Raw genomic sequence first — 22,780 nt, 5'->3', positions numbered from 1 at the left:
AGCTCTTGTAAATACAGCGTGTACGAAACTGTCTTCTTTTACATTTGTTAATTATCTTTTTTATTGAAGTGCAATTCAAGGATGACAATGTGCAGACCCTTAGTCTAATAAACACACTTTGTCTTTGGGTGGGTTTCTGGGTAAAGAATTGTATGTTTTATTTCAATCACACAGATTACTTTTTAATGGAAAGAAATAATGGATTGAGATAGCCAAGGCCTCAAACCTGCAAACATTTACTCCAGTGAGATTACTCCTGTGCATAAAGATACGCAAGCATGTAAGTGTTTGCTGGACCAGGGCCCAAGGTTATCATCAGCTTTAAAATGAAATGTCCAAGCCAGATTAGAAAAGGAATGTTAATGCACAAAATCTGATAGATGCACTTCTTATGGATAAAACAGCAATCAACCACGTAACAAAGGCATGAATGAAAGATATCACTTCTCAGTGGGGCTTATCAATATGCTTTCCTATATTTTTCAGATTATTGTGACTTCAAATCTCCATGCTGTATCTGGTTTTGGAGGTTATGTTTCAACAATCACATTTCAACCTATGCTGGGAAGTTGTTGATGTGTTTTACTGGAACTTTATGAGCTTTGTCTCTCAAATTAACTTAAACCAGGACCATCTGAGGTCAAATGCGCTTAGCTTGCTTTAATTTGCTCAAATAAATGAATAAATAAATGTGCCAGACCATCTACATAAAGCCAGGATAAGTGAAAAACAATACCCTATCTCCACATTTGAAGAGCACATTTTCCCTTGCTGCTGTGGTACTACTTAGCAGGCATAAAAGAGATGCTGGGGCAGCAAAGGAGGAGAATTATGCTTCCTGCAATGGGGAAGGGGCTGGACCCTCTCCCCTTGCTTTTAGGTGGCAATTTACCAGCTGAACAAATAAGAGACCTGTTGTGAACTGGACTGATGCTACCTGTACTGGAGTGGAAATGCTGCCATGGTCATCCCAGCAGAGATGGGAGCATGGGCAGCTGCTGGCACAGGAGCATGAGCATCTCTGTAGCACAGTGAACTCACTTGAACCAGAATTAGTGCCCTGGGCTGCTCAAACAACTTGCCATTTTTACTGCAATAACAACACCACCACCTGAAGGCTGAGTCCCCCAAACCATGCTGCTTGCTACCCCAGGGAAGAGCACTTGGTGTCCTGAGCCCTTGCCCCAGGAATGCAGCCTTATTTCCTTCCTCAAGGATGGAAAGCTCCCCTTCATCCTTTGTTTTCATAGGCTGAAGACTGCCAGAAGAGTGACAACCCCCAAAGCCTCCAACATGCATGTTTATGTATATTAAGCTTCCAGGACAGGAGGGACGTGGAGCTGTTGGAGTGAGTCCTGAGGAGGCACCAAGAGGATCTGAGGGATGGAAAACCTTTCCTGTAAGGAAAGCATGAGAGAATTGGGATGGTTCAGCCTGGAGAAGAGGAGGCTCAGGAGTCACCTAATTGTGGCCTTTCAGTACCTTAAAGGGCTGACAAGAAAGATGGACAGGGATTATTTACAAGGGCCTGGAGAGACAGGACATAGGGGAATGGCTTCAAACTGACAGACAGTGGGTTTAGGTTGGATATTAGGCAAAATTCTTCCCTGTGAGGGTGGTCCTAGAACAGGAGAAGCTGTGGCTGCACCATCCCTCCAAGTGTTCCAGGCCAAGTTAGACAAGGCTTGGAGTAACCTGGGTTAGTGGAAGATGTCCTTGCCCACATCAGGAGGGTTGGAATGAGATGATTTTTAGTGTCCCTTCTCACCCAAGCCACTCCGTGATGCTATGATCTCACCAACCAGCTCTTAATGCTTTACCCACAAGCTCTTAATAAACAGCCATCCAAATTCTTTCCTGCAAAGAACAAATTCTAAGGAATGCAGAAAGTGTGGCTGGAGCTAACCACCTCACATGCACCAGACTAAAAGCAAACTCTTTTTGCCCACCACTGAACCAAGTTCAAACCCGTGTTCAAAATTCCATGCAGAGAATGTCATTTATTAATTCAAGGCACTTTAATAAATCAGACAATATAAAGTGCACCTACAAGGATTCAGTTCTGCATTGCTTCTCCCACGACTTACTTTTTCAGGCCATCAAAATTTCACATCACTGCCTTGTGAAAAGTAAGTACACAATAAGTTAATTTGTATTGTCACTATGCAGTACAACTGTGGTAAAGAGCACATTCATTTTTAATCCGATATGAATAATATATAAATATGTATACAGAGTGAGGGTCATAGGAAAGCAAGCGGTACATTGTTTACAGCAGAAGTAGTACAAAAAGTAGAGATTATTCTTGCTTGCAAAGATAACAATATCTGCAATTTGCTTGTAACTACGGGGTGAAGGAAAATTCCCATTTCTTTTAGGTATCCCCATTCATTAATTTTAGCTCCAAAACTTGTTGTGGGCAGCAGGCTCTTAAAATAACCCTTCCCAGATAAGTTGGCAATAAATTTATAATGCTTTATCTAGCAGTGGTTGGTAGGTCCTTTCTTAGCAAGCTATAGTTCATATGCATTTTACCCACTATATATCTCCCAATAAAATTATATGGAAGCCCTTCAGGAAAAAAAAAAAAAAGGAATCTTCCTGATAGTTCAGGAGATGATGTGATATGCATTGCAATTGTAGAAAAAGAATTAGAATGAAAGTAGGTGGACTTGGGGGGCAAACTATGGTGTGCATCTTTCTCTGATCAAAACTCAGGATAGAGGACAATGTATTGTTTGCAGCTGAAATAATCCTGTTGTGGAGCTATGTTCTATGAAGGCTGTGGTTGAGCATGTGGAAAGACTTTGCAATCCTCTGCCTGGAAACTGATAGTCTAAGGAAGTGGAAGAGCAGAAAATAATAATCAAAATTAGCTAAAATGACAACAATGATGGCTGGACTCAAAGAACACTTTTAGCATGTGTGGATTTGCCCAGGAGTGGTGATCACTTCCAGGACCTGCTGAAGCCTCTCCTCTAAAAGTGATCTAAACTTCCCAGAATCAGACCCAGGAGGGGTGGCAGTGCTGAGGTGACCCTGGCTCATCATATTCTCTAGTTTTGACTGAATTTTAGGGAGCACAAGGAGTGTGGATAAGAGGTACCTTCTGGCCAGGATGGAGAAGTTTTCTGCAGGCCCATATTAAGAAAAATCCCTCAGTGTTTGAAACTAGTCCACCTTTTTAAAAATATATGCTGCTTCATTAATTTAGGCTTTGAGGGGGAAAAAAAAAGCAAAGTTTGTTTTCTTCTCTTTCAAGTTTGTGATGTGATATGTTGCTTTGTGACACTTCATGTCAAGCTGCATCAGTCACATCGCGTTAGGTTTCATAACATGGCATGACTGATGCAGCCCAACATGGTGCATCAGCTGAACAGTCAGAAACTGTAGGTTTTGAGAAAGACATGGATCTCAGTCTGGGGTTTAGGGCCACTTAAATGAAAGATTACCTCAAGTAAGGGCCTTGGATTTAAACAAAGCCATTGCCCAAGAGTTGTTAAAGATTCAAGTACATGCCAAACCGTATTTTGCTTTGTCTAATCTTTAAAACTCAAAATGTATTATTGGAACACATAAAAAGTCAATGTCAATGAAGTGGCACTGGGTTACTAACTGTAATCCAAACACTACTAATAGTTACTAATTTATTAACTTTGATATGGATCCATTATTTAAGATTAGCACAAAGGAATACACAAACGAGAGAGAGAAAGAGTGATGAATACTAAAGTCTTTTTCATTAAAAAAATCATTTACATGGTCAAGCCGCATTAATTCTCCACTTCTAAAAATATTTGATCGGCATCCAAATTCTATAAAATTTCCACAAAGAAACATCTTATTTTTGTGGTATTGCAGGCACATATGTAGGGGTTTGCACTAAAATGTAAAAATGGGCATTGAGCTAGTCACATGAATAAGATCAGGAATTTATTCCAGATTGTTAAAAGTGTACTAATCACAGCAAAATCATGGCTTTCTCCCAAAGCAGCAAGAAAATGGTAATTTGAAAGAAAAATGCCAATAATACATCACACACAAGCCGTCTGTTGTCCCCACTACACCACTTTGTATTATATTGCATATGTGTACATATATACACAGATACAGGCATACAGACACACACACACACGATTTAATGCATAAATTTAGGGGAAAGACAGAAGAGCAATAACATGATGAACAGAAAACAAATGCTGTGCAATGTACTATAAATTATAATTAAGCTCTGAATAAAATGTGTTTCTTAGATATGACATTTGTTCCCTTAAAATGCAAAAATGGCCATGATTATCTGACAGAATGTTTTTCCTTAGATGGCCAATGGCTATAGCACTTACTGAGATGCAATACGGCAAACTCATTTCAGATTTCTTTGCCTGGTTTAAGAAAATCCTTTTGGTGAAAATCAAAAATAACAGCAATTACCTCTTTAAAACAAATTATTCCCTCGCAAAGAGATATTTGAAAAAGCCTCAAAGGCTTGAATTTCTCGGAAACAAATCTCTTTAGTTGGGATGTTGGACACTGAAGACCTGGACTCAACATGCTGGGCCACTGCAGCAATGCCACACAGGCAGGGCAGCTCTGGCCAGCCCTGGGCACTGGAGCAGGACGGGCTGCAGTGGCTCAGGATGGATGGGCACTGCCTGCTGCACTGGGATGCTTGGTCCCACAACGTTGCTGGTGGAATGGTCCATGTAATCACACATCTGCTGCCCAGCAAAGCCTGCACTCACACCTTCAGTAAGCCCACACCTCCCCAGGAGCTCCCCAAAGCTGCTCTGAGTCCTTTTTCCCCACCCAAGGTTGTACTTGAGGTACAATCATCTCTAAGCACATGAAGTGCATGCTGCCTCAGAAGTAACAGCAGGCAACAATGGCCAGGTGCTTTCTGTGTTTGAAGAGAGGCTTTCTGAGCATCTCCAGTTCTCTGGCAGTGACTGCAGGGCTGAGCTCATGTCTCTCTCAGACCACAGCCTCCAGGTCCCAAGCATCTTGGTGAACACTGCCATTTGAAAGTATATTAGCGCATAATAACAGGCATTTGCAAAGGGAAAACTATTTTCATTTAAATCTTGGCTAGTGCAATTTCCTTTTTTTAACGTATAAATTTTCATAAATACATTTCCCATCCGCAGCAAACATCCCAAGTACTGCATGCATTACCCAGGAGAGCAGAATGGCTCTAAAGCAGCCATCGGATCTGGAGCATAACAGTATGGATGGGAAAATGCTGAATAAATATATTTGTCCAATAGACAATAATGGCTCTGATTGAGCCATTCCACTTTATTGGTCTCAAAATATGCATTTTATGAAACTCCCCAAATACCAGACAGATTAAAATACACACAATCAGGTTGGTATCTGTAATAAAAGTTTTTATAAAACAATTGAAAAGTATATGTTTATTTACACACAGGTCCAAGACCAACCAAGATGATCTTCTGGGAAAATTTCAATATTCTGTGAAGTTTACATGTTACTTGGATTACAAGAAAAACCAAAATTAAATTTTAAAAATTCTATTTCATGCTGACCAAGAAAAGTCATAAAACCAAAAAGCCTTATCTGGGGCATTTTTGGTGATTTTCTCTGGAGCAACATTTTTTTAAAATGCAGAGATATCTGGATTTTAATATGGCCAGAGAACATTTCCAGCTTCCAAGGCTAGGGCTTTGGGTTACATGTTTCCACTGGGACTCCTAAAGCAAAGGCAACCCCCTGATCACCCTCCATTCAGCTGAATTCCTTCATTACCAGGCTCAGTCCTGCTGAGTCCTTACAGGTCATCAGAAGAATTTTCATGGCACCAGTCTCGTTACTTAAATCCCTCCTCCCTAATATTGAGCACTTTGGAGCAGCTCAGGTGCTGCCACCTGGAAGAGCCTTTCTTTTGCTGTGAGTTACTGGAAAGATCTTAATCAGGGGAGGATAACTTTGGGGTGAAGACTCAACACATGAAAAAAACACAGCCACCAGCCTGATCCTAAATGCATTAAGAATGTCTGGAAAAAAGAAAAACTTGCCAAGGTCAGCACCCATCCCAAAGCCACCACGTGACACTGCAGCCCTGATGTCCTGCAGAGATGGACACTCAGTGTATGGGCTGGGTGGAAATTCACTGAACTATCACTGGCTGCACAAGAGCTCAAAAATAAAAAGACTTAACCTGTGACTAATTCTATCGAGGATTTTTACTTGAACAGAAAAACTTCAGTAGTTGGATGGAATTAAAACCTCAGATACCTACATGGCTTTTCTGAAATGTAATCAAAGGTGGAGTCTGTTCTTAAGTTAGTGCCTTGCACAGTGCTTGGTGTTTCCAAATAAGTATTTCAGCTTGCTGATGAGTGCACTAAAATGTTTAATGATGACACAGAAAAGCAAAAGTTGGTGCTACACTTTGCCTCTAACACATATTATTAAAATATTATGTTAATTTCACACATTCTCCCTAAAATAAAAACTGTTCTTATAGTAATTATTCAATTTCTGTCTCAAAAGGCTACAGTCACTAATTATCACACACTGAAGTTTCCTTTAAAAGCAAAAGAAGTAAAAACCACCAACAAATCAGCCCTGCTATGTAACACAGCCAAGTGCAGGTTGGTCTGACACAGAGGTTGACAGTCACCTGGGCACTCCTGATAAATTCTACTGTTGTCCTTCATCATTATGGTTTTACCTTACTGAATGATTCACTCACAAAACTATGGAAAATATCACTAATTTAACATTTTTTGCCTTCGTTATGTGGAACATGAAAATTGCAATTATTTGGAGGTAGAGTGAGGAAATTGTTAGCCATCTGTAGTGCACTAAATACAAGGGAATTAGGAAATGGCCAGTGAAATCACTGATGGTGTAAGAGAGACTTGTAAGTTCTGGGAAAACAAACATTTCCCATTTCTTGCAGAGTTGGTAAAACAGAATTACTCAGCTCCAGCCACTCAGCACGGAATTTGTTTCTTTTTCAGAAGAAGTTATTCACACAGAAACTTTTGATTTAGAAGGGAAACGGATCTCCTCTTGGAAGAAAGGAACAGCCTTAGCAGAATAGCTGAAAAGGTCTTCCTAAACAAATATTAAACTTTATGGGAACCCAGTAAAGCTAAAATTCCGAGATAAAGGCAGAAGACTGTGCTGTCTCAGGATCTGTGTGTCTCAGACCACGGCTGCTGGGTGCACACATGGTGCCCTGTGCACAATGGCATCAGTTCAGGCTCTGACATGACAAACATGAGTTACGAGCCCGGAGCCTCAGCGGGCTCCAAACGAGGTTAGTGGGAATGCTGTCATTGATTGAGCTTGAAATGCCAGACTATCATTGTCCCATGCTTTGGGAAATTTAATTACATTTAATTTTACATATTTATTTACTTTGGTTTATACACATAAGTAGAGGACAGAGTTCTTATCAAGGGCACTAGATACCTGTTGTAAAAAGCAGGCAAACTCTGACTAAAGTCATAATGGTAATGGTTATAGAAATCAATCCTTTTCATAATTCTAAACTCACAGGAGCTTGTCTTTTTGGCCAAGCTTTCATTTCCAGCCATTTCCTCGCATCTGGTACCAATCCCTGTTCTCCCAAATCCTGATGTGTCCCTTCACGTGAGAGGGGAGAGGTACCCAAGCCCAGGGAGTGAGCAGGGTACTGTCCTCACAGCCCTCCCTTTCTCTCATGCTTTGGGGAGACTGCAACTATGGAAACACATTTTGAAGGTAAGTGGCAGACTTTTCTTTAATATTAACTAACCCCAAGTTCTTCTGATCATCAAAATTACATGCTCAGAGTCCCACCTTTGCCTTTACTTACATATTTCAATTAATTGCTATGTCTATTCACTCCTTTACTTGTTTTAATCACTTCAATAACATTATATTCCCATTCTAACCCCCTTGAGCAAAATATCTCAGTTTTCCTACTAGGTCATTCACAAGTTTTCTCGCTAATGTTCTGTCATATTTTTTAATTGTCTCAGTAAATATTTATTATTTCAGGGAGCATTTACCACTTCTTGAATGAAGCTGTATTTGAATTTAATGTAGCTATGATTTCCCAGAATAAATGCTATACTGGTGGCACTGGGATTTTAGTAAAGAGAACATTCAATTCAAAAGATAATAGGAAATACTTTGTTAGTGATTTTGCTACCAAATATCCTTTATTCTGCCTAGCAATTCATAAAAGCAATAGAATTTTCTCTTTCACTCAGGGCAACTGTCTTGAATTTATTTATTTTATTTGGCAGAATGGAATTTTAAAAATCTCATACTCAGCTTTCTAAATATTTCCTGCCAACATTTGGATGTGTCACATCATCAGCTGGTGTCAAACTGGACAGTCACACAGCCTGAGCCATACAAAGACCTGCTCCCTCTGTGCACAGCCCTATAAGGATACCCAGCCTCCCCACCAGTCCCACGGTCCATAAATCACCTGGGTGGGAAGGGATGGAATTATCCATGTGCTATAACATTTGCTGAAGTGAGACCCTAAGCTAGAATATCTGTTTTCTGCATGTATGATGTCACTTAGACTAACCATGTTCTCCTTTCATTTTTGTTGTTGCTTTTTCACAAAACTGGGGTAATTTAGAAGGTATTTTGTCACATTATCACTTGTCATGTACCTCACGATTCCCTAACTCCAGCATTGTGTTAGTAGAGAGACTGAAGAAGAACAAAACACATTAAGTAAATAAATATCTAGCTCACTAATAGCTAATATTTCAAATTATCCAGGAGTAGCTCCCAACCCCACTAATCATTCTGCTAAAACATCACTATTATCTGTTTATGGGATTTGGTGAGTGGAGTTCTCAGAACCACTCATTATTGGCAATGCTTCTGCATTATGTGCCATCACAGCACAGAATTACCATGAGCACAGCCTGAGTGGGAACTCACAGCAACCCACCTTTCACCAGGCACATTTCTGATGTAGGTGTACATATAGCTAATGTTTCCATAAAAAAATAAACCAACATATTTTTATTATATCCCATTCAACAAACTAGGAGATCAAACAGTAAAAATTAAAGGGCTGCAAAGAGTAAATTGAGCATTAACTTTGCAGGACCTCTCCCTCTGGAAAGTGCTGTTGGTGTTGTCACAGAAAAAAAAAGTGTCTTTTTTATCAAGTCACAAAGGAAATGCTTTCTCCCCTTCTCCTTTTCTTTTCTATAAAAGGCTCTCTAAAATGAAAGGTGTCAGACTTTGCTTTTTCTTCTTGGCATGATCCAGAATGTATGGCTGAGGAATGACAGATGTCTGCAACCAGCTGCAATGAAGCATGCTAAAGTTTCAGTCTAATCCACTTATTTCACTGCAGTCACGTAAACCAAAACAAATGGGCAGTGCCTTACATTATAAAAACACAGCAGCATTACTTTGTTGCATAATGTAGCTGATACGCCATCTTTTTATCATTTTTCCTACTGCAGAAAGAATTCACCTCTTTATTAAAAACAGCCCCTGAAAGTTCTCCCATTCTGCTTGCCTCTATTTTTTTCTTTTAGTGTCACAGCAGTCCTGCGATGCTCCATGCATTACTCAATATGTGGCTATTATAAAAACACCGTCATATTTTTCCAGGGAAGACTGCTTTTGTTTTTAAAAACGTGATCCAATTCAGAAGCCACCGGGCCTTATTCTGCTCTCTCATCCTTGCTGCCAGCCCATGGCTTGAACAGATCGGTGCTGCTCTGAGTCAGGATAGGATCTGCCATCAGATCAGTGCATGTTTCATCTGTGCAAAAGCCAAATAACAAGTGCACCAAGCTCTTACCTTAACGGGTAAAAAACCCCACGTCTCTGTTTTCCAGTGATCAAACTGGAAATGTCATCAGAGCCACAACTAATAGCCTTAATCTACCCGACTAACCTCATTCAAAACCCTCCCATTTTAATGAGGAGGGAGACCCACTGGCAGTGTGCTTCCTGAAGCCCTGAACAGCCCCCTGTGTTTTGTTATGCCAGAGGGAGTATAACCTAAGTGAACATGGCATCGCTTCCTGGGAAGGGAGACCCTGCCTCACTCCAACATGTAGTGCAGCAACCTTTTGAACCCTCCCCTCTTTAATCCTTGTATGGAAAGGGAAAGGATGAGGAGTCATGTGGCTCCCTCCCCGCCAGCAGTTCCAACAGCTGGGAAGCACTCTTTCAGCGCAATTCATAAAAAAAGATGTGTTGGATTTCGCCGATGGCAGAATGGTGTACGATTTCTGGCCCTTCAGGCTAAAACAATAAATGCAAAGAGGAAAATTTGAGATTTCCCCCCTTAAACTTCCCACAACAACCTCAGCAAAACCACATGACTTGTCTTGTACAATCTCCCTGGTGTTTTCAGTGCTACTTTGGCAGGAAATCAGAATTACTGTTATATAAATTCCATCTGATGCCAGAGCTACCATCTGTGAGTAAAACTGCTTCACCTACGTCTGCCGGCAAAGCCACTCTCCCAGAGACAAGGGAGAAGGGGAAAAAAAATTTGATTAATTTGCAGAATGCTTGTGATTTGCTCATATATTATTATAACTGCTCATCAGCACATGACAAATTCCCAGCACTCCGCACAGGAACCCGTTCAGTTTCAGCAGTTTTTTGCGTCGGCACCTGACAGACTGCAGAGCCACTAATGACTTTCAGATGCTTACAAACAGTAATTCTATCTTCAGAATAAAAAGAAAAATCCGTAGGAAGAAAAGAGTAGAGTTAGTCTATTCCATTTCCTTCCTGTATATCAACATGATTTAACTCTTCGGGGCAGCAGCGGTTCCAGGATCACAACACGGCTGCTCCTTGCCTGTAAAAGACAAAGACTGCCAATCTCAGGGGAAAGGTGGAAGCAAAAGCCAGTCTCCGAAGGCTTTTGCTACACCAGCTCCACAGAGAGCCAGCTACAAAGCAGGTAGCCTAGGAAAAGGCACACCTACCCTGCAGTACTGGGAGAGAATACATGCTCTCCCCGGTGCTCCCAAATTCCGTGTCTATTTCCCTATTTTAATACTTCTGATAACCTTTTACATTTTCAGGGAACACATCTGCTTCCTAACTGCAGCTGAAATGTTTTTTTCCCCCTTTAAAAGTATGATTATGCTTTCTGAAGCACTGTCTGTGTGCTTGATTGCCTGTTTTAGATTAGAGATTTTAGCAAGGAAACAAAGACTTCAGAGTGCACATCAGTCCTGCATATGAGAAACCACAGAAGGAATAAGCAATAAAATGTGATGCACCATCTGTCCACAAACAATAACCTGGATGTTCTGAAGGCTTACAAATTATTTAGCACACAACCTCACCGAATTATAGGACCCTTAAATAGAGCAATAGACTGGGAATGAGAACCTCTTTGATGTCCTTTTGTAATTTTTTTTCCCAACTCAGCCCTCGATTGATTGCTATCTGTTGAGGTATTTCTCAAAGACTATTGGAGCAAGTTGATATTTATTAAGTAGCTCTCTGTAGAATATTTTGCCACAGATTTGAACAGTGGGGTATACACTGCCTCCCTGGCCCTAGCCTGCTGCAAACAGATTGTTAATCAAAAGACAGTCTAAAAGAATAGTCAGTTGGGAAATTCAGTCCTAAGGGCAAAATGCTGCCCTCGGTACCCATGTGCAACTCCTGCTGGCTTCCATGGGAGCTCACGGGAACGCTCAGGCAGGAATTTGACTTTATTAAGTACCAGAAGCTTTCTGACTGGACTCTTGTAGAACAATTTTCTAACAAAGAATGCGATTTTAATTTTTGATTTTTTTTTTTTCTCCCCCAAATTAAGTCCTGCTGCAATTAAAAAGAAAGTGACATTTTTCCTGGCTGTCATGTTGAAGCACAGTGATCTTGCATGCAAAACACATTAGCAACTGAGCACACTCCAGGTACTGTAAACTAGAGTATGTCAAAGCCACTGGATCCCTAGGCAAACCTGGCATCCCCCTGCAATATGCTCACATACCAAAATAAAGATATTCAGAGACCTGTGTTTGGGATAGAGGATTTTGACTCACCATATTTAAATGTGAAGTCATGTTTAAAAAAATCAGCCAAACAAACACTAAAAATACTTATTTTTTATTATGCAGTAAATTGCAAAATTTCTGGATCTACTGTTTCATTCAACCTCTTCTCTACATTATAAATTCCTGAGTTTTTAGTGAACATTAGAATTTGTTTTTTCCAATCGAAGCATGCCTCTAAACCCACACTCCAAAATAAATCAGCATCCCTTAAAGCCACCCACTTAATTTTTAAAAGGAAGAGCCTGCCTGAAATATTTCTCTTGCTTTGGTTTCCATAGAATTTTTTCTGCAAATTTTCTTAACACAACATTTCCCACGCTGGCTCTCAGCTAACAAACATCCAGACCCACCTACCAAAGGTCTTCTCAGTGTGGGCTTTACTCTTTTGCCTAGATGGCAGATCAAAATTCAAATAAAAATAGATATTAGAAGACAGAGGATTTTTTTTTATTGTATTCTTTTTGACAAACAGGCCAAGAGGGAGGTAACTGTATAATTAACTTTAGATGTGCCTAATGTAACTCCATTATCATTGATGGGTCTTATGGAGAGACACTGAGAGGGAAATGTGCCTTCTAGAGTTTCATAGTGGAGCCAGAACTATTGAAGAATATTTCAGTATTTAGGCCCTGATTCAGCAAATTGCTGAAGGTTATGCATACTACAAAGCCTGTAAGTCATCCCACATACTTGTGTAGGAATTCACAGGAGCTAACACAACGCACGAGCCCAAGCTGTCCCTGAGCTGGGGCATTGGAGCTTGGCCCTTACTTACAAAGATTCTAAAAGAGACACGAAAATTTGCCTGGGGGTAAAAGCTGGCACATTCCGTTGTCTCCTTGTGAATCAGTGCTCCTTGTTGCATTTATTTTTGCATTTATTTCTATGTGGTGAGGGTGCAGGTGAGGGTCCAGCAGCCCAGCACCTGTGCAGGACCTGCAGCCATCCTGAGCTCTCCTGCAGGCAGCGTGGGGCTCACTACTGGCTGTAATTGGGAGGATGGGAATTTTACCATCACTGGGAGCACAAGACAGCCAGAGCTGAGGCTGCTGTCACCCATGTCCCTAAAGCCACGACGTGCCACCCAGGAAAGGGCACAAAATGAAAGTGCAGCAAAACCCGTAGACGACAAAGGAAACAAAACCAAAATGTCCTTCCAACAGCTCCTGTGGCAGTCAGTATGCGGAGGAACAGATGCTGCTGAGGATTTTATTTTAAACAAAATTGGAGAAGTCCAAATTTCTGTGGGCAATGAGACATTGTCCATTTAAGGTGTCTGGGTATTTTTTCAATGATTTAGAGACAAGGAGCTCCCAACATATCTCTGAAGAACCTTTTCAGCATGTCAGGTAGCAAAGAGGCAAATGTCCCTGCCAGCAGCACCCAGCACACCAAAGCCTTGCTCCTGCTGCCTGCAGGAGAGCCACTCAATCCCAGGGAAGCTTCATTGACTTCCACCAACTTCCAGGGAGAAGATTTACTTATGTGAAATCAATGGCAGGCTCTGGGCTTTCAAGCAAACTGATACCCACTTGGGCTTCTCTGTGTATAAACCAAAACCATTTTGCAACAAAACTAATGCATACAGTGGTTAGAGGGGGACAAAATATTTTGCCTGCTGGAGAAAAGGATGCAATTTCTCTGATTTCAACAAATAATGTGGGGCAGGTAACTTTCCTCTGTCTACCATTATGCTAATCAGAACAGAGAGGTCTATAAATGTACTTAAAGAGACAACTAAAAAAAATTAATCTGTGGTTTAACTTAAAGGTCAGCTCAATACATATTGAGAAGTCAACTGAAGTTCTGCCATTAAATATAATCACTGCTTCCAGGGTGGTAAATACTGTGTGGAAATACCCATCAGGAGACAAATTCTGATTTCAGACAAGCACATGGATGGAGGAGAGCAGTGCTGGTCTTGCATACAGAGCCTTTCCATCTCAGCCTCTAGGTATCAAGATCCAGGCCACTAGATAAGCTCCTTTAAATTCCATAGGACGTGATTAATATAGTGCAATATATTAAAAATATTTATATATTAAAAAAATCTTGGCGGAAAGGGGTTGTGGGTTTCTGGACTTTTTCCAGCTTTCTGGATTCCTACTTTCTGTAACCTGAAAGGCTAGAGAGTTCCTTTCTTACAGAAAGAACAGAGATTTTTCTATAATCACATGGCTACCATGGTGAAAGCCTTTCAGATATAGAAACTGCCCCAGTCATTACAGTAAAATCAGGAAAAGCCAGAGCAGCCCCTGCTCCTGCTCCTCAGTTCTGGGGCAGGCATCAATCCTAAGCCCTTACTGTATACACAATTGTTCACAACCTCAAACCAGTTTTCCTATTCTTAACAGAAATAAGTAAATTGAAAAAGGCTTAACTAGCATTTTTTATGCGTGCAAACTTATTCTTTAAATTTTAATATATGGTATAGTATAGGCATTTTCTTCTGAAATAATGTCAAAGATTTGGAGAGGGAAGGCACAAAGGTCAGATTTAAATCCTGAAGGTAGCATAAAAAATTTAGATAACATTGTATATATTTTTGTATAGCATGTGTCCTGACAGTGTCACCATCAGCATGGGCTCTAGAATTCATAATCCACTGTGCTATTTTTTAAAATAGTTTGATTTGTTTATTAACTGTGCTTTCCTATTTCCATGAGATATAGACATCGACAGTGAATAGACCTTTTCTAATTGAACTGATAGCTTGAAAGTGAACATGTCCTTGAATTTACACTGAAAGATAGACAGTGATTATTTATAATAAGGGATTTAGTCAACTGCCTTTCCATTTGTACAGCAAGGACTTTATCAACAGACCATGTTTAGGTAAATAGTGCCAAATAAGATAAATTTTGTATTAAAGGACGAATGTCTCGCAGTGTCAGATGTACAAGGAAGAGACATTTGGCTGATGATATGTCCTGTAAGTATAAAAGAGAGTATTAAGATAACACTTTATGCTAGCATTAATACATCAAAGTTCTGGACTGACCTGTTTCATCCAAAGTGAAAGCGAGGATGCTCTTAATTCCTATCTAAGATTAATTTAATTCAGAAGGCATTCAGCCTTATGTCCTGTTTTGCAGCTTTATAAGAATTGCTGGATTTGCAAAATAGCACGGCTGTACGCACGTTAATAAATGGTCTGTATTTGTCTAGGCAGAGTTGAAGCCTTTCTTTAAAAACACACACACATACACACACACACACAACTCTGGCTCCGTGAGCTTGCTTTGCCCACAATATTAGAGCTCAGCTATCTCCTTGCTGAAGGGCCTATTTGTCTGCTTTAAGTGAAATCACTCAATTCTCAAAAGTCAGTGGAGGACTTTGGAAGGGGGAGGGCTGGGAGAGGCCACTCCAAATAAGTTCCATTAATCAAAAGACACAGTCTAATGTAACTAATATTTTACAATTAGAGAAGACAAGATGGAACTAAAAGCCATCTATCTCTCTTACACCACATGATCATCGATTCATAATCAGAAGACTGAGAGTCGCACAAAGATGCATTTACAGGGGCTGGGGGAGGGGGCTGGGTCGGAGCCGGAGATAATGAACACGATGAGAAGGAGCGGCGCTGAAGGCTGGGGAAAGATGACAGAGTGGTTCAATGGTGACGGATGACACGAAGATGAGTACTGATACCTGACAGGCAGCGAATGATGACTGCAGTCCTTTCCCACCATTATGATCCTCAATTATCTTGCTAAGGACTAAGAGGGAGAAAAAAAAAAAAAAGAAAAGCCAAAGTGGCTCAGCCCATCCGTTTATTTATAAGCTGGGATAATGCTAGAGTGTGCCAGGCTGCTGGGAAAGGCCACCTTTTGCAATTTGATCAGCACTTTATAGGAGCTGTAGTTTTCATTGTCAGCGCTCATGGGCACAAGGGGAAATGGGTAAAATACAGTACTTGTCCGTCTGTTTTGTAATAAAATTCTTAAATCTTCAAAGGGAGTTATTTTTTTTCTTTCACTGCCACCTTCAGGAAAAAAAAACCCAAAACCCTGGGCTGACCAAAAAACTAGAAGAGAAAATGGACTTTGTATTTGCACATGGAGTTAGCGGGTTGCAGCCTGTGCTCCCAAAATTCCACATGCAGATTTATCCAAATGAATGATATGTGGTGGGGAATGAGCCAGCATGAGCAAGAGCTGCAGCTACAAGGAGTGCAGGAGCAAAGTGAAGAGGAACTTTTCAAGATTCTTCATTGATTTAGGGAATTATTAATAAAAAGGGAAGAAAGTTCGCTCGAGACTGCTTTGTAGTTGCAGAAGATGCCACAGGCTAGCATTTCTATACCAAAGAATATGCCGTTCTGCTACATTATTTATTTTTAAAGACACAGATCTCCTAGCTATGTTGGAGTCGTTGCTTTGGAGAAAAAGAAAAACAAATTAAGATTAATGTTCTACACAGCTCCCGATAGCAGTAAATATTTGATCAGAACAATTCACATTTAAATGTTGACATACTAAAAATCATATTTTTTGGAAGAAATATTTCTTTTTCCTGCTTTAACTGAAACTTTCCATTTCTGCCCCTTTCCCTCACTGGTCCTCTTGAAAAATCAAAGTCACATAATATAGCACCACGTTTTTCAGCCAGGATAACTAAAATTAACAAAACCAGGTCATAAACAGCTCTGTTAAAAAAAAAAAGAAAAAATTCACACACACTATACGGGTCACACATATTCTGCAATCCTGCCTGCCTTCTTCCTCTCTCTCATTTCTCTCCAAGTGAGCAAGCTGCTCAGTTTAGCTCCAGCCCAGGAAGGCACAGTGGGCATGGTTTGCTGCCCGCAATGCCCTTTCCCCACCACAGCAGGGCACAGACCCCAGCAAAGGGGGCATCCTGCACATTTTGGGGTGATGAGATTCTAGTCCCTCACACAGATGGGTTTACAGCTCTGCCTGCTCACCAAGGGCAGGAACAAACAAGCCAGAGACACCGAGAGCACTGTCTTCTGTGTTCATCAGCAAGAACTAAGCACCAGGTAGGAAAGCTGAGCCCAGCTCACACATGACGAGGCTCAAATACAACACACCAGGCTTCATCTGACTCCATGCTAAAACTCCCCGTGCACTTTTCCTGGCTCCAGGAATGTCAGAAAACTATGTCAGCAAAAAAAAAAAGACACATCAGAACAGAGCTGTGTCATCTGTGGTAGAAGTCAAGTGTCCCAGTCACACCAGCTCCTGTTGGCCAAGGGATCTGTACCAATAAGCATTGGGAGCATTAGCGGGTGCCTCTTGTTATCAGAGATATTACAAGTAAAGGAGTTCTGGATTTTGGTGACATTTGTTAAACGAAACAGGTGGGGGTAAAAATCCAATGGCAGGAATCAGCCTAAATCTACTTGTAAATGCTTACATGGGTAATAGCTGCCTCAAAGCCCTGAGCATGTGTTGGGCTGCCTGGGCACTGGGGCAAGAGGTGCTCCAGCCCCAATGCCAAAGGAAGGCAAGGATGTGTCAGGACATTTGTTAGGGCTACAGGGCACCTTAGGGTTGACAAAGAGCATATCCCAAAGGAGAAAAAATATTCTGTGTGACAAACTTCAGCTTTTATAGAGCCACTCTCTAATTTCAATGGCTTCCACCTCTACTTCTGCATGGAGAATACACAGGTTAGGCTGGGTCTGAAAGGAGTGGACTCCACTGGCACAAGAAATGCAGCAGTGATCACACAGAGAGTGTCTGCACAACGAGAAGCCCTGCTGGAGCAAGACCATAAATATTCCAAGAAGCATTTCCCAGATATCCATTTAAGAATCCTAATTATGAACAAATGTCCTTAATCTGCCCACTTCATACATCTGAGATTTAAGACAGGTTGAATCCATGATCGTCATCGCAATTAGCACAAACAAAAGGGCCAGATGTGAGAAGCATGGTTCTGATGTCAGGGTCTTCACAGCAACTGATCAAATATTGTATAGCTATAACTGGTTTTCATAAATAGCATATCTCAGAAGTGATGATAACTGACACATTATAAAATGCATTTTTCAGCGGTTTTTTGCAAGAGCACGTGCTGCACTTGTGCACAAGTTGGACCCATCTCCCTGCGAAATTACTTCAGCATTTGTGGCAAAACAACTCAGCTGTCATCAGTGGATTCACAATTGTGTAAAATTGGACTATCATAGTGATTAATTGGGCTAACTTAATTTGTACATACAAATTAAGTAACTGCACTCACAAATACCTAATTTAGCATGTGCATGCAAGTTTAATTTGCACATACACTTACACACTTTAGGTAAATGAGATACATAATTATGAAGAATTTTTTTCTGCCCTTGTCTGCACGTATAAATTCTCTGAAAAAAAAGTTTTCATTATTTATATTGAACCCAGATAAACAATTATTTCTTTTATCTACCCATATCACTTCTGTTTTCCAAATGGCTACCAGGAGAAGTTATGTATATTTATGAACTAGAGGCAAATTAATAAAAAGGATAAAAAGAAGAAGAAAAAAAAATCTTACAATTAACATATAGTTGTTTGTGCTTGAACACAATTCTAACAAACAAGAGTATTATAATTTTGCTTGAACAAGCACTGCAAGACTCAAGCTTTAAAATAATTTTTTAAAACTCTACAGAAAAGAGTTTTACTAAGATGAGAATAAAATATTTAGTTATTAGCACAATGTTAAGATTTTATTTTGAACATAAAACTAAGATGCTGAGGGTTATTCTGCCGTCAGTTCAGACCACAAGGGTGATGTAACAGCTGCCATTCAACAAGCAGCAGCAGCAGTATAAACTAAAGTTTAGCTTTTTGTTATCCCTGGAGCTTTTAAGCAGTGGGAACTGTTCAAGAAACGACTGGATGTGACACTCAGTGCCGTGGTCTAATTGGCAAGATGGTGATCAGTCAAAGGGTGGATTCGATGATCTTAGAGGTCTTTTCCAACCTAAATAATTCTGTGATTCTGTGAAATAAGTATTAATGCCTGAACGGCGCACTAGTAATTTCATACAAAATTAATCGGGAATTATCTTCAAAAATAAGGAGACTAGAAAGAAAAATAAATTTTAAAAAAGGAAAAAATAAAAGAAAAGGAAAAGTAATAAGAAAGCAGGGCTACAAGCAGAGCCTTCACTGCGCTATAAAGGACAAACTCGGGAATATTTAGCCGGGTGCTCCGATAAAAACCCACCAAACGGCGGGGGAGCGTGCGGGGTGCCGGCAGCGGCTCAGTGCGGCTTTGGGCCAGCAGGAAAGCAATGAAGAAGAGCCATTTCTGCGGTGGCGGTGTCCCCGCACCCGCCGGCCCCGCGCTGTCCCCGGCGGGGCGGCGCTCGGTCTGCAGCGCCACCTGCGGGCGGCGCGGGGGCAGCGCAGCGCGGGTCACGGCGCGGTCACTGCCCGCACCGCGGCACGGACACACCGCCGCACGGACACGGCCCGGCACGGACACACCGCCGCACGGACACGGCCCGGCACCGCCGCACGGACACGGCCCCGCCGCCGGAACCGGCCCGCACACGGTCCCGGCACCGACCCGCACACAGCCCCGGGGCCGGAACGAACCGCGGCACGGACACGGCCCCGGCCCCGGAACGAACCGGGAGCCGTGCACAGCCCCGGGGCCGGAACAGAGCCGGAGCCTGTTCACAGCCTGGGCACTGAGAGAGCCCCGCACGCAGCCCCGAGACCGCCGGAGCCCCGCACGCCGCGGGTCTGGCGTTGCCGGCGCTGCCCGGCCCCGCACAGACGGGCAGCCTTGCGGGTTCAAGCTGACCAGCCTGCCGAAATGCCAGAAATGTGTTACGTTGTGCAGCTCCGAGGGGCTGATTTTAAGGTGGCAGCGCTGATAAGGAGGCTTTGCTCCACGCCAGAGTCACCACGTTGATTTTTTTGTTTGTGCAGCAAACTGGCTAGTTGCGGGGGGAAAACCTGCTTAATTTCAGACATTCTATACGAGTACAAATAAGGCAAGAGAATTAAAGTCGCGACTTTTGCAGCCTCCCCAGCCCATGGAGCGTGGCCTGAGCCCCAGCACATCCCAGCAGCATTGGGCTCGGAGCAAGGGTTTGGTTCTCACTCCATGCCCTGGGGAGTCAGCGCTGCTCTCCAGGGTCTGTGCCAGCCCCTGCTCTGGGGCTGGCCTCACACAGCTCCTGGCCATCCGCTGGCTGAGGTTCTGCTTCCTTAGAGGGCACCGTCAACGTCACAAATGGGATATTTGGCGATAGAAATAGTACGGCGTGTTCCTGTGCTGCGTGCACAAGAGCCCGAAGCGCTGGTGCGTGTCCCACGGCCCATTCCAGCAGGGTGAGATTTGCCGGGCGCGGGCTCTGGGCTCGGAGCGCACCCGGGGCACTGCGGGCGGGCAGCAGGGCTCCTCCCCCGGCACCACAAACTGCAGCCTGCCCGAGGCACCAGCAGCTGAAAATCAGCTCAGCTTCTGGCTCAATATTGCAGCATCAAAACCCTTTTGTGGCCTTGCAACTCGCGTGAGACCAAACCTTGGTCCCAGTAATAGCAGACAAAAGCTCTCCTTAAATTAAATGGGGAGTTCTTTCTTCCTCCTGCAAAGGAGGAACTTTGCTACGACCAAAATAACTAAGTGAACAGAAAGGAGACAAATTAGGAGAAAGGTAAGGTTGGAATTAAATGGAAAAATAAAGTAAATCACATCACTAATTGAGTCAATTTGTTGATTATAAAACCAGAAGGTACCACTGGGATCACTCTTCCTGACCTCCAAACTCATGCAGTCTAGAGGAGTTACTGGAATTAATCCACACTGTAAGCCTAAAAGCTGTGGTTGAAGTAGATTATAACTTCCAGAAAATTATTCTGTCTTTATCTAGTACAGCCTAGGAAGAATCTGCTGAAATCATCATCCCTTTGTGCAAACAGCTGACTGTCTAGCAGGTAGAATTTTCTGTCCCTTCAATATGAAGTTTGTGCTCCAACTGCTTGTTAAACTAACAAGTCTACTCAACAAGTCAATCTACTTAGTCACACCTCTGGGATAGTTGCAAGCTATCCAAGTAATCAGCTTTTCCACCATGCAACTGATTAAAAAGAAAAACAAAAACCCCAACAAACCAACAACCCAGAACAACCCCATGCAAGAAATCAAAACCTGGACAGTTCAGGAGTCTGCTGTTAAATGTCACAGATAATAATATATTGTTTTCAACAGTTTTGAAGTGTTTTTACAGAGGGTTTGTTTTCCCATTGATATTTTGCAAACCATAAAGCACTGAAGTTGACTGACATCCCTGTGGTTCACAGAATCACAGGATAATTTAGCTTGGAAAAGAACTCTGAGATCATTGAGGCCTACCTTTGACTAATCTCCACCTTGTCAGCTAGACCAGGGCAAGACAGTGGCAGAGTCAGGAAAAAGACCTGAGACTTTAATGGAGCACCAAATCCACCAGACAGGCTTCCAGTTTAATAGCTCCCTACTAGATGGGCAATTTTTAATCCATTCAGCTGGCACCATATATTAATTTTTCAGTATTCTTTTGGAATCATTCATTAATTTGGAGTGGGTTTACTTGCAGTAATCAAAATGTCACACTGCAGAAAGGCAAAAGCCATACAGAATTTGATCACCCCACTCCAGCCTTGCTACTTTTACCAAACCAACTGGCAATCCTGTCAAAAAAACACATTACATTTGACAAGATTTGTTTTTGCAAACATATATTGAGTGGCATTAATTACGTTTTCCACCATTAATTCTTTATGAAATGAGTCTGAGCTAATCTATTTCATTATTTTCCCCAGAGAAAAGGAAGCCTGGCAATTATTTAGGTCACAAGATTGCCTTACTTACAGCCTTCTGAAAGTTCATGGTCCAAAACTTAATAAAAGCCACACTTAATTGAAGTTTTTTCTACTTTTGTCTATTTATTAAAATCCTTTGACTATTAACATATTCCTCATTTCCTAAAGGGTAGAGGCCCAGTGACTGCCTCGTGCCTTTTTCTTTTCCTTATCCTCTTATCTACACCCAGATAAGATCTCTGGTCCCTTTGGAGTGATTCTGGATTGTGCCTTTTACCAGGTAGATAGAAGGATTCCTTTGCAAAGTTAGTCGAGAGAACTGCTCTTTGCTTTTAATGCTAATTTCAGTGCTACAAACTTTCTCCTGATTTGCCCAGGGACACAGCAGATATCTCTAAGAGCCTCATGCCTCATTTTACCTCTTAGTAATGTTGGAGGCATATATTTTAGGAGCATTATGAGAACTAATTAGCAAATCTTTCTAAAACTGTGAGGCAAGTGCATATTCCCTTCATGCAGTCTATTTCCTTGCGATGTACTCTGCTGAGGCAGAGCCAGGATTCCTCTGTGGCACCCGAAGAGGATGTGTTGGAGGCAGTGGATCAATTACTTGCTACAATTCCAAAGCCTGAAGGCTCCTTGGACAGCTCCCACAGTGCCAGCTCTCTCTGCAGGCAGGGGCTCAGTGCCCACAGAAGGCAGAAGCAGTGCTGATATTCTGATATTCTGATATTCTGCCTCCTGTCTCAGGGCTGGGACAGGAGCAGTGACAGTGACACGGGACATACTGACCACACCAGGGCAGTGCTGGCATGGCCCTGGCAGCTGACTGACTGCCTTCAAAGGGAGACACATTTCCCATTGTTCCTGCACTGGTTCCTGGTGCTAATAATCATGTTCAAACCCAGCTCATGAGCTTTCTACCTGTTTGTCAGCTGTGTAAGAAAAAGGGGTTGTTTTAGCTGCAGC

At 42.0% G+C, this 22,780-nt stretch overlaps 1 protein-coding gene across 22 annotated transcripts in view; it reads right to left on the bottom strand.

Moving 5' to 3' along the window:
• ZNF536 (zinc finger protein 536) overlaps positions 1 to 22,780 on the bottom strand; it is a 344,757-nt gene that overhangs the window by 3,691 nt on the left and 318,286 nt on the right. The window lies entirely within an intron of this gene.

The sequence above is a fragment of the Passer domesticus genome, chromosome 12 (assembly GCF_036417665.1).
Source record: "Passer domesticus isolate bPasDom1 chromosome 12, bPasDom1.hap1, whole genome shotgun sequence".
Taxonomy (NCBI): Eukaryota; Metazoa; Chordata; class Aves; order Passeriformes; family Passeridae; genus Passer; species Passer domesticus.
Note: the sequence above shows the minus strand (reverse complement) of the source record. Positions and strands in the feature narration are given on the sequence as shown.